Source organism: Mustela putorius, unplaced genomic scaffold (genome assembly GCF_011764305.1).
Source record: "Mustela putorius furo isolate JIRA1106 unplaced genomic scaffold, ASM1176430v1.1 tig00003870_pilon_pilon_pilon, whole genome shotgun sequence".
NCBI lineage: Eukaryota > Metazoa > Chordata > Mammalia > Carnivora > Mustelidae > Mustela > Mustela putorius.
Genome location: NW_025422022.1, coordinates 307893 through 321800, shown reverse-complemented (window position 1 = coordinate 321800; position 13908 = coordinate 307893).

The window sequence follows — 13908 nt, the reverse complement described above, 5'->3', positions numbered from 1 at the left end:
CCCCACACAGTCAGTGTCAGAAATGTTATGAGAAACAGTTTTCCTTACCCTCCAGTACTGGCACAATATAGGTCCCAATGGACAGCTCCGCTCTTCAAGGCAGAGGTTCAGGTCCTGGGACTCAGAGGTAAGAGCCAATTATCTTGCTGCCCTTCTCCTTGCTCTGTCCTGAAGTAAAGTGAGTGGGGCAATCTCCCTCACTACCCCTACAAAGGGAGCACCCTGCCACCCACTTTGTCACTTCCTCCTACCACTCCTTGCTCTGAAAGGGGACACCAACCCCACTTCATGATCCACACCCATCAGGAAGATAAGCAGGTCCCGAGGCTCCTCCTTCAGTAACTTACCTCAGCTGCTCCTCATAGTGGGCTTCTCCGAGTGCTTGGAACTTAGGTTCCCCAGACATTGCTGTGGGTACAAATAGGGTCTCGTAAAAGGTCCTAATCTGTATTTAGTTGGCTCATGGCTTCACCTGCAGAGCCGAGGGCTCCTGAGCCTCTTCCAACCTCACCCAGTTATTTTTAGAGATTTCCAAAGGCTTCATACACGAGTTCAGGAGCCAGCACGTCAAGCAGAGAAGTTTCTCCTGGCAGGACAGCATCTGAGGGCACCTCCTTGCTGCTGCTTCAGCCCACCCTGAAACAGCGGCCCCTGCCGGCACTCTTAGAGGCCAGCACTCTAAGATGTCATTTCTGGAGTCCCCATCACACTAACACTATGTGCACAGTGTCACGAAAGTGCTGAGAATGCTCACTGCCCTGTCAGTCATTCTTGGTGCTGGGAGAGATCGAAGCCACCACAACTCCTGGGATCTTATTGGGAGCTGTTAGAAGCTTCCAACAGGTAGAAATAAGTGAAGGCTGTAGTTTCCCACCTGAGCCAGCTACTTGGTGGTTCCTCGACCTCACTCCTGCCTAGGGAAGTTTGAGAATTCAAAGGCCCCTTTCCTCTCTGTGCTCTCTTGCCCATTTTAGTCCAAGCTGGTGGTGCACCTGGTGACATGAATCTTTTAAAAATTTTATAGGTCGCCTGTGAATTTTATTGGGATCAACTCTATTAGAAAAGACCACCCCCACAGATCTCTTCGAGATACACTTTTCTCTACCTTAGACTTCTGCTGAGCCTACTGAGGGACTTAGGAGTTCTTAGAAGCCCTGTTATTTGACTGAATGATTCCATGTTGTATTGTCTTGGATATTTCGGAAGTCTTTTAAAAAATTGAAACTCTTGGCTTCATGATTGGACCATTGTTTCTTCAGAGAGCTCTGGATTTGATCTTTACCTGGTAGCTATTTCTTTTTCTTTTGTTTTCCTTTTTTAAGATTTTATTTTTCTAAAAAACATGCACGCCCAGCATGGGGTTTGAACTCACAACCCCAGGGACTCCAGTCATTTCTTAGTTGTACTATCATTTATTATCTGGAGAGGCTGGAATTTTTAACTCCCTCGTTGTGTAGAACGCCTTCCTTTAGTTTACCTCTCTTTCCCCACATTTTATTATAAGCAGCAAGAAGAAACCAAGAAGTACTGTCAACAGGATCTGGAAATCTCCTTAGCTAGATCACAAAGTTCATTGGTAAATTTTCTACTTTCCTTCCTATCAAATGACAGTGCTAAATTTCTGCCCCTATATTACAAAGATCATTTTCCTCCAGTTTCAGTTAACATTTTATTCACTCTCTTCCTCAAGTCATCACTCACAACCTCCTCGAAGATTATTAGGATTTCATGAAACACTCTTCCAGGCTCTTCAAGCTTTCAAATACACCCCCCTAACCCAAGTCTTCCCAGCTTCTTCCCACAGCCTGTTTCCAAAGCCTCTCCCACCTTTCAGGTGTTTCTTACGGCACTGCCCTACTGCATCTGATGGCGACCACACAATAGGCTTGCTTGTAATTCTGCAACTTCATACACCCCCTTCTCTCTCTCTGAAACGTTTGTCTGTTATGTTGTCTACCTGATAAACACCCCAATCCAACTATCCTTCCCCCTCTGGGGCAATGTCCTTATCACATCCTCTATGTTTCTCATGGGGATTGTTACATTATTTCCAGCCTTCTGGAATCAAATTAGGCTTTTCTGGTCTGGCTTCCCTTTTCCTACAAGCTCCTTGAGTATAGGACTTGGGTCTTATTTTTGTCATAGTTATTCTTTTCTCTGTAAGTTTCAACAGAGATACCCTTTGAATGCATGAATCCTCATTTTGCTGGATTTGGGAGAACATTTCAACAATATTAGCAAGACTTATTGAATTAACTTCTAAAAATATTTGTTTTTCTTTTGGATTAGGCCCCTTTTTTTCCCCTTCCATGTGTATCAAGTGATTAATGGCAAAAGTATAGAATATTATGAATAAGTAAGAGTTTATTTTCCATGTGTATTCATAATTTTAAAAATTTCTTTCATAATATACTTAAAAGTATGCCAACTCGAGAGAAAACAATTCAACAAGGATATTCATAATTCTTGCTAATTAATGTCTGAACTTTTTTTCCCCTCAATTACTTCACACACCTGTTCACTGTAAATTTCCTGAGCAATTTTTATACCATGTTAATGTTGCCCAGAACTTGGACGCACACCTGAGGTTTTTCTGTATTTTAATTATTTTCAAATTAATTTTAATATTCTGAATAATTTCAAACTTACCCATATGTTTAATAAAATTGAACTTTACATTTCAAAAATTATGAAGTTTCCCCAAGGTTTCAAAAGACAATGTATGGTCTACTTTTATAAATGCTTTAAAATAGTTTTTAAAAAATCCTTTTACCAAAATGCTTCCTTTTTGTCCCATATCTTATCATGCAAAATTAACTTGGCAGCTTTTGTGGTGTGTAGTACCTCACAGCTTTCCAAAGTGAAACATGTTTTCGCTCCTCTGCCAAGCTGCCTTCCAAGTTGCCTATAACCAGATCCCATGGCTCTGCTCAGTTTTTCTGCAATAGCTTTCACTTACGTCCCTCTCAGCAGTCCTTTTGCTTCAGCTTGTGCTATCTTACAGATTTGGGTAACAACCAGATGTTTCTTAAGAAATCGAATATTTATGTTAAGGTACTTTACAACATATTATCAATAACATAAAGAGAACAAATCAGATAATAATTGTTTCTGGTATGGGAATCCACTGGGACTTGTAATTTTCAAAATAATAGCCTTCAACGTATAAGATAAGAGGAGATCTTGTTTGTATCAGCAAAATGAGGTTTCCATTTTCTCCTAGTAAGCTGTAAACAGTGTTTACTGTTCAGCATTTATATAGTCATTTATATTCCATATAACTTAATAGCCATTTTTATTAGTTATTGGTAGTTATTATGTGGTATTGGTATCCTGTGGAGACAGCTAGAGAAATAAAAAAAAAATTAGGCTTAGATGGGTATATGCAGCACATGGACTTTCTGACTTTAAAAACAGTCTATTGTTTTTGTATGAGCATATACACACATGTACACATATTCCCAGACTTATGAACAGATGTACAATTGTCAGAACAATGGAAAAATCAAATTAAGATCAAATAGAAACCCATTTAGTCAATATAAACTTAACTTAGAAGACCAAAATCCTGGGGCACCTGGGTGGCTCAGTCGTTAAGTGTCTGCTTTCGGCCCAGGTCATGATCCCCGAGTCCTGGGATCGAGCCCCGCATTGGGATCCCTGCTCTGCAGGGAACCTGCTTCTCCCTCTCTCACTCCCTCTGCTGTGCTCCCTCTCTCATTGTGTCTCTGTCAAATAAATAAATAAAATATTAAAAAGGAAAAAAGAAGACCAAAATCCTAGGCCAATATTTGCCTATTTACCATTTCCAGTTTCTCTTGGAAACAAGCAAAATGGGCAGATAACAATGATAACTACCTGGGAATAGTGGGATTCATAAAGTAAAGAGGATTTGAAGATACTTAATTTAGAAACAGGATTAAAATATACATTTAAGTGACTACTGTACTCAAAATAGTCATCTTCTTTGACTATACATTTATTCCAATCTCTCTCTCTCTCTCTCTTTTTTAAAATTTCATGCATGTTTGGAATTCCTCTTTAGGAATTGCCCACTATCTTGTTTGGAAAATACCTCCATCAGATCAGTATCATTTCTTTAGGCCAACAGTGGGATTGTTGAGTCTCACCATTCACTTTATGCACTAACGTGGCACCAAATGACTTCTGTTTTCAAAAATTAAGTAAAATCTTTAAAGACTTGCTATCATTGAAGTTTAAAAAAAAAACTGTAATGGATACCCTAAAAATTATTCCTTAAAAGTCCTAAAATGGTTTTGAGAGATGTTGGTACAATTGAATAGATGTAACTCTCAAGTTATTTCCATGATGATGATCACATCCATCTCTAATATAAATGTTAACAGTCATATAAATTGGGTATAAACGCTACTTTCCCTGCATCCCCTAAGTTTTGATATGTTGTGTTTCAATTTCATTCATCTAAAAGTATTTTCTAATTTTACTTATGACTTCTTCTTGACTTACTGGTTATATAGGAGTGTGTTTCTTAATTTCCACCTATTTGTGAGTTTCTTTCCATTACTGATTTCTAACTTGGGATCAGAGAACATACTCTGTATAATTTAACTTCTTCCAAATTTACTGAGACCTTCTTTTATGACCTAATCTATGGTCTATACTGGAGAATGTTCTTCATGCATTTGAGAATAAAGTATATTCTGCTAAGGTTGGGTCTGAAGCAAAGCAAAGGCTGTACTTGGGTCCCCTCAATTCTAACTGCAAAATCCAGTATTCCTTGGCTGTCTCCATAAAAAGAAAAGCTAAACCTAGGTGCCTCTTGAGTAGTATATGTTGCAGGAATGCAGAAGCAGGAGGAACTTAGAAAGGAGGAACTCAGCTATGAAGGCTGGAGAAGTCAGGACCAAACCTCTCTCTTTGCCAAGGTAGACCCCAGCACTGACCTTTCACCGACATGTCCTCTCACTGTAATACTAAAAATCACACCCAAGGGTGGAGATTAACATTCCAGTTAGACTTGCAATACATGAAGAAGCATGACCTTTAGGTGCACAGGAGCCAAGAAATCTCTACCTCTACATGCTTAAATGTTACCCTTTTTCCACCTGGGCCTCTTTAAAGCTTTCCTGCAACTCTTCTTGGGGCCAGCTTGAAGGACTTTTCCTCTGTGCTGTCTCCCTTGTGCTTGAGCATAAGCCTCAATAAAGCCTCGCCTGGAACTCCTGTTTGGCATCTTGTCAATTTCCATTGTTTAGAGAGCCCAAGGGCCCAGTTCAGTAGCAGGTGTTCTATACACATTTGTTCGGTGTAGTTGGTTCACACATTCTCAATTCTCCTCTTTCCATGTTGATCTGCTGTCTAGTTGTTCTATTCATTATTAAAAGTAGGATATTGAGCTTTGCAACTGTTACAGTGAATTATCTATTTCTCCTTTCGACTCTCTAAGTTTATGCTTCACCCATTTTGGAGCTCTCTTGTTAGGCACATATGTTTGTAATTTTTACTTCCTGATCAATTGTCTCTTTTGCAATTTAAACAGCATCATTCTTTGATTCTAGTAGTAATTTTTGTCTTAAAGTCCATATTATCTGATGTTAGTATAACCACTCTAGCTGTCTTTTGCTTACTGTTTGCATAGTATATCAGTATATCTTTTTTTCCTACAAACTAACTTTGAATCCAGCATTTGTCACTTGTAGGTACCATGTAGTTAGATTGTGGCTTTTTAAAAAAGTTAATTCTGCTGGGGCACCTGGGTGGCTCAGTGGGTTAAAGCCTCTGCCTTCGGCTTAGGTCATGAACCCAGGACCACATCAGGCTCTCTGCTCGGCGGGGACCCTGCTTCCCCCTCTCTCTCTGCCTGCCCCTCTGCCTACTTGTGACCTCTGTCTGTCAAATAAATAAATGAAATCTTAAAAAAAAAGTTAATTCTGCCAATATCTGCCTTTTAATTAGAATATTTCACCCAATTGCATTTAATGTAATTATTAATCAAGTTTTGCTTTCTATATGTCATATCTTTTTGCCCCATATTCTTCTATCATTCTTTTATTTTGTGTTAAATAGTATTTTTTTAGTGTATCATTTTAAATCTCTCTTTTTTTTTAAACTACTTTTTTTAGTTATTTTCTTAGAGATTTTCCTGGGGATTACAATTACCATGTTAAGTTAAAACATTCTGCTTTGCATTAATATCAACTTAATTTAAATGGCATATAAAACTTAGCTACAGAATAGTTCTATTCTTATCCTCTCCTTTGTGCTCTTATTATCATATAAGTTATATCTTTATATATTATCATCTCATCAACATATTTTTATAATTATTTCTCTATGCAGTGTTTTTTAGATCAGATAAAAGATGTTCTATTTACCTGTGTGCCTTTACTGGTGCTCTTTTTCTCTACATATGGATTTAAGTTACTATCTGTTGCCCTTTCATGTTAGCCTGAGTGGTTCATATTATTATTATTATTATTATTATGACTATTATTGTTTTTTAAAGATCTTATTTATTTATTTGAGAGAGAGAGAGAGAGCACAAGTAGTGGGAGTAGCAGAGGGAGAGGGAGAAGCAGGCTCCCCGCTGAGTAGGGAGCCCAATGCAAGGCTCGAGCCCAGGACCCTTAGATCACCACCCAGGCACCCATGAATGATTCATATTATTATTATTTTTAATATTTTATTTATTTATCAGAGAGAGAGGGGGAGAGAGCGAGCACAGGCAGACAGAATGGCAGGCAGAGGCAGAGGGAAAAGCAGACTCCCTGCTGAGCAAGGAGCCTGATGTGGGACTCCATCCCAGGACGCTGGGATCATGACCTGAGCCGAAGGCGGCTGCTTAACCAACTGAGCCACCCAGGCTTCCCTATATTATTATTATTATTTAAACTACTTTGTTGAGGTATTTACTTTATTTTACTTCATTAGCATACAAATGGTTTTCCTTTACTATTTCTTATACAGAAGGTGGGATATTAACACATTTTCTCAATTTCTGTTTATCTTGGAATTGCTTTTCCTTTATTTTTGAAGTATCATTTACTACATATAGAATTCTTGACTGACAGTATTTTTCCTTCAGCACTATGAATACACCATTCCACTGCTTCCTGGCCTCTATGGTTTCTCACAAGAAGTCAACTTTTATCCTTATTGAGGATCACTTGCATGTGATAAGTTCTTTTCTCTTGCTATTGTCAAGATTGTCTTCTGGCAGTTTGATCATGACATGTTGCTAGGTGTGGACCTCTTTTAGTTTACTTGAAGTCTGTTGAGCATCTTGATGTTTTTCACCAAATTTGGGAAGTGTTTGGTCATTATTCCTTCAAATATAATTCTCTTCCTCCCCCCAACTTTTTCTGCCTCTTCTCTTCTACTGGGACTCCCACTGAGTATCTGATGCATGCTTGATGGTGTCCCACAGCTGTCTGTTAAGCTCTGCTCATTTTTCTTCATTCTATTTTTTCCTGCCTCAGGCTGTATAATTAAATTAATCTATTTTCACATTTACTGATTCTTTCTTCTACAAATTAAATCTACTATTGAGCCCCTCTAGTAAAGTGTTCATTTCAGTTGTAACTTTTTAACCACATAATTACTAATTTTTAAAAATAATTTCTATCTGTATTGATATCTATTGCTTATTTTTAGAGAGACAGAGTATACACAAGTTGGGGGAGGGGCAGAGAGAGAGAGAGAGAGAGAATCTTAAGCAGGCTTTGCCCTGGGTGTGGAGTTCAGTCTCATAATCCTGAGATCACGACCTGAGCCAAAATAAAAAGTTGAAAGTTTAACCAACTAAGCCACCCAGGCATCCTTCTATCTACATCTCTTACTGATATTTTCTGTTTGGTGAGACACTATTTTCATATGTTCCTTTAATTCTTTAGACTTGATTTCCTTTAGTTCTTTGCATAAATTTGTAATAGCTATTTATTTGCTTATATTCTTATTTTTTTTAATATTTTTATTTATTTTTTTGAGAGAGAGAGAGCAGAGAGGAGCAGAGGAAAAGGGAGAAAGAATGTGAAGCAAACTCTGCACTGAGCACAGAGTCCTAGGGGGGGCTCGATCCCATGACCTCAAGATCATGACCTAAACCAAAGCCAAGAGCGAGTTGGCATTTAACCAACTGAAGCACCAAGGTGCCCTGTGATAGCTATTTAAAAGTGTTTTTAATAAGTGCCCAAATTTAGCTTTTTCATGGATAATTTCTATTGATTACTTTTGTTCTTTTCTATGTGTAATACTTCTCTTTTTATTTCAGTGTCTTGTATTTTTTTGTTGAAAATTGAACATTTTAAATAATAGTTACTCTAGAAATAAAATTCTTCTCTTCATATGGTTTGCCATTGTTGTTCTTGTTTAATCACATTCTTTTTTTAAAAGGTTTTTATTTATTTATTTGACAGAGAGAGAGAGAGAGAGATCACAAGTAGGCAGAGCATCAGGCAGAGAGAGCAGAAGCAGGCTCCCTACTGAGCAGAGAGCCTGATGCAGGGCTCAATCCCAGGACCCTGAGATTATGACCTGAGCTGAAGGCAGAGGCTTAACCCACTGAGCCACCCAGGTGCCCATTTAATCATATTCTTGGACTAATTTTGTAAAGTCTGTATTCTCTGTCATGAAGAGGCCACTGAAGTCTCTACTCAGTGTAAGTTTAGTGATGAATTCATAATTAGACAGTGATTTTTATAAATGCTTTAAACATAAGCATTACACTTTTTACTCAGGGACCGTCTCTAAGTATTGGGGCACTTCTTCAATGAAACAGCAGTTTAGAGCTCTGCCTTAGCCTTCACTTCCTTCTTGTACAAGGCCTCAAGGTCGGTCAGATGTGATAGATTATGGTCTTTTCAGTTTTTTCCTAGGTATGTACATAGCCCTGTACATGTGCATGGTTTTTTAAGTCCCCTGAAATATGTCAGAGTTTTTCCAACCCCCCTATGAATATCTCATTCTCCAGATCTTTCTTCTAGGTTTTTAATCAGTCTCATTAGCCCACCTGGTAATGCCAACTGAGGACACTAAGGTGTTAAACAATGGTCATTGGTCATTTTTGACAATTGCCCTGGGGATAGGGCCTTTTTCATTGGACAAGATCTAAGTCAGGGCAAATAACAGCAAGCCCTGAAAATGGGATTTCTCAGGAAAACACCAGATAGGTCTGATATTGATAATGCTCTCAGGATGAAACTTTTTGAGGAATTTCAAATGTACTATACACCCCCTTATGACTGCTAAGCTGCTATTTTTCAAGACTACCACAGAGCTGGGGAGGAGGGAATGAGAATAGGGCAAGTTAAGGTGTTGCAAAGCTGTCTGTACTTGTGATATTCAGCTACTCTTAAATAAATATTCCTCAGATTGTTGCAAGCCTTTGATTAATTTCTAGAGTTCTAAAAATGTTGATTTGGACTAGTTTTCTGACAGTTTTGTTTTGTTTTATTTTTTTTAAAGATTTTATTTATTTATTTGACAGAGATCACAAGTAGGCAGAGAGGCAGGCAGAGAGAGAGGAGGAAGCAGGCTCCCTGCGGAACAGAGGCCCTCTGCTCAATCCCAGGACCCTGGGATCATGACCTGAGCCTAAGGCAGAGGCTTTAATCCACTGAGCCACCCAGGTGCCCCTGCTTGTTTTGTTTTTTAAGGGAGAAGTGGATATTCAAAGGTCCTTAATCCACCATTCTGGGTCCCACCCATATATCATCTAGATGTGATAAAATTGGTTGCTCCTCTTTCTTTCCCAGATTCTCTTATGGCCTGGGCATGACCATGTGATCCAATCCAAATTAATAGAGAGGAATTATGTGAGGATGGTGTTTCTCAATCTATAGGTCGAAAAACACCAGGTGTTTTGGATTGTTTGTTTTAATTTTCAATCCATTTCAAATTGATACTTTTGTAAAATATAAGTAAAAATTACTAACAAAATGAAATAGAAAAACAAGACATTAAAAATACAGGCCTTGATTTTTCACTAGGTCCAGGAGATGTAAAATTAGACTTTGATAAATATAAGCTAAATAAAAAGAAGAGAGTTAACAAAAATCTATACACATTCTTCATTGAAATGGTGCATATAGGCAATTTATATAGAAAATAGCTAATATACTCACAATTTTAATAGCTTCAGTGACATATAATTGACATTCAATAAATTGTATAAACTTAGAGCTTATAATTTGATAAGTTTTGATATATGTATATACTTGTGAAACTATTTCCACACTCAAGATAATTAACATAGACATCAATTCTCAAAATTTCTCACACTTTTTTGTAAGGCTTCTTTCTTGCCCCTTAGAATTCACTCCCACATTCCAATACAAACATTAATCTGTTTTCTATCGGAGCTAATGCTAATTAGTTTGCCTTTTTAAGAATTCCATATAAACATAGTATATATTATTTTTTTATTTTATTTTTTTTAAAGATTTTATTTATTTATTTGACAGAGAGAAATCACAAGTAGATGGAGAGGCAGGCAGAGAGAGAGAGAGAGAGAGAGAGGGAAGCAGGCTCCCTGCCGAGCAGAGAGCCCGACGTGGGACTCGATCCCAGGACCCTGAGATCATGACCTGAGCCGAAAGCAGCGGCTTAACCCACTGAGCCACCCAGGCGCCCCAGTATATATTATTTTGTATGGATCTTTTCATGAAACACAATTAGTCTGAGATTCATCTATGTTATATGAAAAGTTTATTAATTTTTGTTGCTGAGGACTAACCCATTTTATGCATTTATCTGTTGGGGACCCTTTGGGTTGTAGCCAAAGTTTGCTTATTAAAAATAAAGCTGCTATGAACATTCATGTACTGTATAAGTCTTTGAATGGACATCTGCTTTCTTTCTTTCTTTCTTTCTTCTTCTTTTTTTTTTTAGGGGCGTGTGTGTGTGTGTGTGTGTGTGTGTAAATACCTGGGAGTAGAATGGCTGAAAAATAGGGTAGATGAATATTTAATTTAGATGAATATTTAACTTACTAAGAAACTGTTTTTCACATTAGTTGTGTCATTTGACATTCTTACCAGTTCCTCTACATCTTTACTAATGCTTGGTATGACTAACGCTTTTGATTTTAGCCATTCTAATTGATGTGTAGTGGTATCTCACTGTGCCTTTAATTTGAATTCCTTAATGGCCATTTAATTTGAGTATCTTTTCATGTATTAAGTTCCATTGGTATAGTTTTGGTGATGTGTCTGATCAGATGTTTCTTCTTCTTTTTATTACATAGTTCATGTGTTTTATTGTTGAGTTCTGTGAGTTTTTGATATATTTTCAATGCAGATCCTTTATCAGATATACAATTTGAAAATATTTTATCCTAGTCTGACTTGCCTTTCTACTCTCTTGACAGTGCCTTTCAAATGGCAGAAGTTTTTACTTTGTAGTTCCATTAATCAATTTGTTCTTTTATAGATCATGCTCCTGATGTCATACCTAAGATATCTTTGTTTAACCCGAGGTCACAAAGATTTTCTTTTTTTATTTTCTTCTAAAAGTTTTATTATTTTAAACTTTTCATTAGATTCATAATGCCTTTTTGGTTATTTTTTGCATATGGCGCAAGCATGGATGAATGTTTGTTTGTTTGTTTGTTTGCCTGTGGGTATCTAATTATTCCAGCACTATTTATTGGGAAAAAATACTTTTTGCATCGCACTCTCTTTAGGCAGTCAGTTGATTATATATGTGCAGTTTAGACTCTTTATTGTGTCTCATTCATCTATTTGCCTATCTTGAGGTCAAGACCACAATATTTTGATTACTGGAGTTCTATAATAAGTTCAGAAATTAGGGATTATTTGTCCTCTTTTTTCTTTCTCAAATTGTTTTGGCTATTATAAATTCTTTACATTTCTACAAGAATTTTTGAATGAGTTTGTTAATTTCTACAAAGAAAGTCCTCCTGAAGTTTAATTGAAATTTCATTGAACCTATAAATTAACTTGGAGAGAACTGACAACCTAAAAATGCTGAGGCTTCTAACACAAAAACACAGTATTTTTTTTTAAGATTTTATTTATTTATTTGACAGAGATCACAAGTAGGCAGAGAGGCAGGCAGAGAGAGAGAGGAGGAAGAAGGTTCCCCACTGAGCAGAAAGCCTGATGCGGGGCTTGATCCAGGACCACGGGACCATGACCTGAGCCGAAGGCAGAGGATTTAACCCACTGAGCCACCCAGGTGCCCTAGTATTTTTTTAATTAAAATATAATGTATTATTTGCTTCACTGGTGTAGGTTTGTGATTCTTCAGTCTTACACAATTCACAGCCCTCTCCATAGCACATAACCTCCCCAAGTCCATCACCTTGTCATCCCATCCCTTCCACCCCCCTTCTGTCCAGCAATCCTCAGTTTGTTTTCTGAGATTGAGATTCTCTTATGGTTTTTCTCCCTCTCTAATTTTTCTTGTTTCATTTTCCCCTCCCTTTGCCTATGATTCTCTGTCTTATTTCTCAAAGTTCTCATATCAGGAGATCAAATGCTCCTTGTCTTTTTCTGACTTATTTTGCTTAGCATAATACCTTCTAGTTCCATTTACGTCATTGCAAATGGCAAGATTTCAGCTTTTTGATGGCTGCATAATATTCCATTGTGTGTGTGTGTGTGTGTGTGTGTGTGTGTGTGTGTGTATCACATCTTCTTTATCCATTCATCTGTTGATGGACATCTAGGCTCTTTCCATAGTTTGGCTATTGTGGACATTACTGCTATAAACATTGGGGTGCATGAAACACAGTATATTTATGCATTTAACTAGATCTTTAATTTCTTTTATCAGTGTTTTGTAGTTTTCTGTGTCTAGGTCTTGCTCTTTCTGTCAGATTTTATCACTAAGTATTTCCTGTTTCTTGAAGTTAAATGCATTTTTAAAGTTTTAGATTCTGATTGTTTTTTGCCACTGTAAAAATAAAATTGAGTTTGCAGTTTGCATATTAATCTTAATATCCTGCAACATTACTGAACTAAAAAATTCTCATAGATTTTTTTTTGTTTTCCATTGAATTTTCTGCATAAACAATCATAATGTCTGCAAAGAGATGATTTTACTTCTTCCTTTCCAATATGGATTTCTTTTATTTATTTTTTCATATCTTATTATACTGGATGGAATCTCTAGTACAATATTACAATAGACAACTCTGATTATTCTTGGTCTTAGGGAAAAAAATTCAACTTTTCAACCTTAAATATAATATTAACTGTAAGTTATTTATGGATGCCTTCTATCAGGTTAAGAAAGTTTCCTTCTATTGCTATTTTTATGAGAGTTTTCATCAGGAATGAATATTGGATTTTATCAAATACTTTCTTTTCATATATTTATATGATCATATGGCTTTTCCTTTGTAGGCCTCATAGAATAAACTAGATAGTATTTCCTCATTTCACTTTTCTGGAAGAGTCTTGTAGAATATCCCTTAAATATTTGGTAGAACTCACTAATGAAGCCATATTTTTAGAGTTTTCTTTGTGAGAAGGTTTTTAACTTCAAATTAAATTTAATTCTTGTAACAGATATAGGGCTATTCAGAGTTTTTATTTCTTCTTGAGTTAATGTTGGAAGTTAATGTCTTTCAAAGAATTTGTCTATTTCACATAAGTTTGTTGGCACACAATTGTTCATAAAATTCTCTATGGTTCTTTTAATAATCTTAGAATCTATGATTATTCCACCTCTACCATTTCTGATTTGTTTCTTGTCTACTTTTTCTTGGTCAATCTGACTTGGTGCTTATCAATTTTATTGATCTTCTCAAAGAACCAGCTTTTGTTCCACTGGTTTTCTCTATTAATTTTCTGTTTTCTAGTTCATCAAATTCTTTTATTATCTTTTTTTAAATTTATTTTTTATTTATTTTCAGCATAACAGTATTCATTATTTTTGCACCACACCCAGTGCTCCATGCAA